The sequence below is a fragment of the Phyllobates terribilis genome, unplaced genomic scaffold (genome assembly GCF_046119375.1).
Source record: "Phyllobates terribilis strain yellow unplaced genomic scaffold, ASM4611937v1 Scaffold_666__1_contigs__length_856752, whole genome shotgun sequence".
Taxonomy (NCBI): Eukaryota; Metazoa; Chordata; class Amphibia; order Anura; family Dendrobatidae; genus Phyllobates; species Phyllobates terribilis.
The window spans coordinates 548,005-554,004 of record NW_027363426.1 but is presented as its reverse complement, the minus strand read 5'-3'; positions in this window follow the sequence as shown (position 1 = coordinate 554,004).

Here is a 6,000-nt window from a genome sequence, read left to right as displayed (position 1 = left end):
AAAAACACTTTAAATCTCTTAGTTTGCGAGTGTGAACGAGCTGCGTGTGTCCGGAGCGTAAGTGCGAACGAAAGTAAGTGTGTGACTTGTTTTTCAGTGACTTTGGATTCAGGGAGTTTGGAAGGGAGGACTTAGGACTGAATTGCTGACTGTATTTCATTCTTTCTTTACTTTACTTAATTAATCCACCTGACCTACTTAGCTGATTCCCCCGTCCATACTTGATACTTAATTGATCCCCCGTCCATACTTAACTGATCCCCCGCCGATATCTAATTGATACACTTGCACATCCCTAATTGATCCCCGTCCATACACCTATATATAAATAATTGTGTTTTGTACTTGTATATATATACTGACTGTATCCCCATATTTAGAATGACGTCCATGTTGGACGGAGCCGTGCAGTGTACATCTTGCGCAATGTATGCATTCCGTGAGCACCCGCTCGAGGATCCATACTGCTGCGAGAGATGTGAGCATATCGTGCACTTGGAAGCCCAAATTCTGGATCTAAGTGCTCAGATAGCGGTACTGAGGAGCATCGACAACATAGAACGGAGTTTGCTGCTCACCGAGCAGACACTCAATGGGTCAATACTGGGGGTGGAGCATAGAGGGGAAGTGCAGGCTGAACAGGCAGGGAGCTGGATAACAGTAAGGAGGGATAGAGGGAAGAAGTATAGGAAGGCTGGTTCAGAACCGGCATTATTGGAGCACGACAGATCCTCTGACCGCCGGGGGAGTGTATGCTCCAGTAATGAGGGGGAGGGGGGAAGTGTAGAGCAGGCAAGACAGGTTCTGGTAGTGGGTGACTCTATTATTAGGGGGACAGACAGGGCAATCTGTCACAAAGACCGGGATCGCCGAACGGTGTGCTGCCTCCCTGGCGCTCGAGTCCGGCACATCGCGGATCGGGTTGACAGGTTACTGGGTGGGGCTGGCGAAGACCCAGCGGTCATGGTCCACATCGGCACCAATGACAAAGTGAGTGGTAGATGGAGGGTCCTTAAAAATTATTTCAGGGACCTAGGTAGGAAGCTTAGGGCAAGGACCTCCAAGGTAGTTTTCTCAGAAATACTACCAATCCCGCGAGCCACACAGGAGCGCCAACAGGAGGTTAGGGAGGTGAATAAGTGGCTAAAGAGTTGGTGCAAGGCAGAAGGGTTTGGGTTCATGGAGAACTGGGCCGACTTCGCGGTCGGCTACAGGCTCTACCGTAGGGACGGGCTGCACCTCAATGGGGAGGGTGCAGCGGTGCTGGGGAAGAAGATGGCTAATAGGTTGGAGGAGTTTTTAAACTAGAGACGGGGGGGGGGAAACCAAGGAAATAGGTGGGATGTGAGGCAAGCAAGGGGGAAGGGGAGAAGTGAATATAATGAGGGTGGAGAGGGGGGTGGGGATAGTACAGTTAGATCGTTAGAGAAGAATAGGATGCTAAATAACCACAAAGTTTTATCTTGCATGCTGACCAACGCAAGAAGCCTGACCAATAAGGCGGATGAGCTGCGGGCGCTTATATGGGAGGAGAGGTATGACATCGTAGGTATAACAGAGACTTGGCTAGACGATAGCTACGACTGGGCGGTAAATTTATTAGATTATAGTTTATTTAGAAGGGACCGGAAACAGGGGAAAGGCGGAGGAGTCTGCTTATATGTAAAGTCATGTCTAAAACCCAGACTAAGGGAAGATATAGGAGAGGGAGAAGAGGGGGTCGAGTCCATGTGGGTAGAGATAGAGGGAACTAAAAATAATAATAAAATATTACTGGGGGTCTGCTATAAGCCACCCAATATAACAGAGGAGAATGAGAAACTGCTATTAGGACAAATAGACAAAGTAGCAAAACATAATGAAGTGATTGTAATGGGGGATTTCAACTACCCGGATATTGACTGGGAAACAGAAACCTGTAGATCTCAGAAAGGAAAAAGGTTCTTGACAAATATTAAGGATAATTATCTCTCCCAACTAGTGCAGGAACCAACGAGAGGGAAGGCCGTGTTAGACTTAATATTGACTAATAGGCCTGATAGAATAACTGAGGTACAGATAGGGGGGCACCTAGGTAATAGCGACCATAATATTATCGACTTCAAAATGCCCTTCAGTAGGGTTATCAATAAGGGAACAACAAAAACATTAAACTTTAGGAGGGCGAAGTTTGATCAGCTGAAAGAAAGCCTTCAACTTATTGACTGGGACAAAGTTCTTAATCAAAGGAATACGAATAGTAAATGGGAAACCTTCAAAAGAATTCTGAATACTCAGTGCGAGAGGTATATACCGTATGGGAATAAAAGGGCCAGAAATAAGAGGAAACCAATATGGTTGAACAAGAACGTAAAAGGGGCGTTAAATAGCAAAAAAGAGGCATTCAAGAGATTAAAACAGGAAAACAGTAAGGAGGCACTAATGTGTTACAAGGAAAAAACGAGAACCTGCAAAAAACAAATAAAAATAGCGAAGGCGGAAACAGAGAGACGTATTGCTAGGGAAAGTAGATCAAATCCCAAACTGTTCTTTACGTATATAAATAGTAAAAGGATTAAATCGGATAATATTGGACCGATAAAAAGTGAGGAAGGCAAAATCATAGAGAAAGATGAGGATAAAGCTAATCTATTAAATAATTTTTTTTCGACAACTTTCACAAAGGAAATCGAACTAACAGGAGAAATGAGAAGTGACAAACTTAATCCTCCACTAAGTATGACAAATCTAACCCAAGCTGGGGTACAGAAACGCCTCAGTAACATTAAAATAAACAAATCACCAGGACCTGATGGCATACACCCACGGGTACTAAGGGAACTAAGTAATGTGATAGACAGACCGTTATATCTTATATTTAAGGACTCTGTTGAGACTGGGTCTGTGCCACTTGATTGGCGACAGGCGAATGTAGTGCCAATATTCAAAAAGGGAGCGAAAAGTGACGCCGGAAACTATCGGCCGGTGAGTCTGACGTCCGTTGTGGGCAAAATTTTTGAAAGCTTCATTAAAGAGGCAATTACGGAGCATCTTGATGCTAATAATCTTTTAATCCCGAACCAACATGGATTCATGAGGAATCGCTCCTGCCAAACAAACCTGATTGACTTCTACGAGGAGGTTAGCTCTCGAGTAGATCAGGGGGAACCAGTGGATGTCGTGTATCTCGACTTCTCAAAAGCTTTCGATAGCGTGCCACATAATAGGTTGGTATACAAAATGAGAATGATGGGGCTGGGGGAAAATGTCTGCAAGTGGGTAGCTAACTGGCTAAGGGATAGAAGGCAGAGGGTGGTTATAAATGGAATATACTCAGATTGGGTAAGCGTCACTAGTGGGGTACCACAGGGGTCTGTACTAGGCCCAATGTTATTTAATATCTTTATTAACGACATAGTCAACGGGATAAATAGTAAAATATCAATATTTGCAGATGACACAAAGTTATGTAAAACAATTAATACAAAAGAGGATAGTGAAGACCTACAGAGGGATTTGGATAAGCTGGGTAGGTGGAGCATTAAATGGCAAATGAGGTTTAACGAGGAGAAATGTAAGGTCATACATATGGGAAGGAAAAATGGAAGTCACCAGTACTCACTGAATGGGAAATCATTGGGGAATTCAGAGATGGAGAAGGACTTGGGCATCTTGATTGATGGCAAACTAAATTGGAGTGCCCAAAGTCAGGCCGCTGCTGTAAGGGCAAACAGGGTAATGGGATGTATCAGAAGAGGTATAGCTGCAAAGGATGAGAACATTGTTCTTCCACTGTACAATGCACTGGTCAGACCACACTTGGAATACTGTGCTCAGTTATGGGCCCCAATATATAGAAAGGATATAAATGAGCTTGAAAAGGTACAAAGGAGGGCAACAAAATTAATAAAGGGAATGGAGGGACTGCAATACCCAGAGAGGTTGGCAAAACTAGGACTATTCAGCCTGGAAAAGAGAAGGTTGAGGGGGGACATAATAAATGTGTACAAATATGTTAGGGGACAGTATAGAGACCTTGCCAGGGATTTGTTCAAAAGGAGGGATATTACGGTAACAAGAGGGCATTCACTAAGACTGGAAGAGAAAAGGTTTCAGCACCAGCATAGGAAGGGGTTCTTTACGGTAAGAGCAGTGAGAATATGGAATTCACTGAGTGAGGAGACGGTAATGTCGGATTCACTAAACCAGTTCAAGCGGGGACTGGATGCATTTCTAGATACCAGGCAGATTTCAGCATATACTTAAAAATAAAATAAAATAGTAGGTTGATACAGGGATTTATTCTGACTGCTGGTTTCAGAGTCAGGAGGGAATTTTTCCTCAGGTGAAGATTGGCCAAATCATTTGGGGTTTTTGCCCTCCTCTGGATCAACTTTAGCAATTACAGAACTAACAGGTCGAACTTGATGGACGCAAGTCTTTATTCGGCTTTTACTAACTATGTTTACAAACTATGTTACTATGTTTTGGAAGAATGTTCTCTGGTCAGATGAGACAAAAGTCGAGCTTTTTGGGAAAAACCATCAACATAGAGTGTACAGGAAAAAAAAAGAGGCATTCAAAGAAAAGAACATGGTCCCTACAGTCAAACATGGCGGAGGTTCCCTGATGTTTTGGGGTTGCTTTGCTGCCTCTGGCACTGGACTGCTTGACCGTGTGCATGGCATTATGAAGTCTGAAGACTACCAACAAATTTTGCAGCATAATGTAGGGCCCAGTGTGAGAAAGCTGGGTCGCCCTTAGAGGTCATGGGTCTTCCAGCAGGACAATGACCCAAAACACACTTCCAAAAGCACTATAAAATGGTTTTAGAGAAAGCACTGGAGACTTCTAAGGTGGCCAGCAATGAGTCCAGACCTGAATCCCATAGAACACCTGTGGAGAGATCACAAAATGGCAGTTTGGAGAAGGCACCCTTCAAATATCAGGGACCTGGAGCAGTTTGCCAAAGAAGAATGGTCTACGATTCCAGCAGAGCATTGTAAGAAACTCATTGATGGTTACCGGAAGCGGTTGTTCACAGTTATTTTGGCTAAAGGTTGTGCAACCAAGTATTAGGCTGAGGGTGCCAATACTTTTGTCTGGCCCATTTTTGGAGTTTTGTGTGAAATGATCAAGGTTTTGATTTTTGCTTCATTCTCTTTTGTATTTTTTCCTTGCAAGCAAATTAAATGAAGATAATAATACCAAAGAATTTGTGATTGCAATCATTTTCAGGAAGAAACTGAGTATTATCTGTCAGAATTGCAGGGGTGCCAATACTTTTGGCCACCACTGTAATAAGTGAGCTGTCATTTATTCATAAGACGTTCTATTCTTCAGAGCTGAGACTGTAAAATAAAAAGTGAACAATAAAATATCTGATGACTGTTCTTTCACTGTGAGTAAGAAACAGATAATAAAATTAAAGGAAAAAATAACTGAGGGGAGAACCCTGCAGGTTTATTGTCCTTCTATAGCTGTATGGTGGCAGGATGGTGACACTGCTGGAGTCCTGGTGAGGATCTGCATGATATTCATTTCTGTTGACTTTTTATTGCCAACATATTCTGCAGTGATGTACATATAGTCCCTGCCCACAATGCGGTACACATGAGGGACAATTTCATATTAAGCCAAGTAACCTATGATGTCAAGGTCTCATATTTACAAGGTGCTTATTGGCAATCTGAGCCGGCGAATGGCTCTGTGTCCGTATATTCGCTATATACTGCCCGCAATATCTTGTAGAAAGCTCACAGTGACTAAAATGTATAAATAGTTCTCTTTGGAGAATTTAATTAGATCCATTCATACCTTACCTTATAATGAGGACTTAAAGGGCTTTTATAACTAGGTAAAACAAGCTTAACGGGACTGTCCAGGACTTATATATTAATGACCGATTTTAGGATAAGTCATCAACAGGGAGGGACTGGGCTGGCGGGGTACCCTTCTGCAGAGGAGAGGGGGAGAAGAGAATGAAAAAATAAAAAAACCTGCGGTTTTAAGGGGCACGGG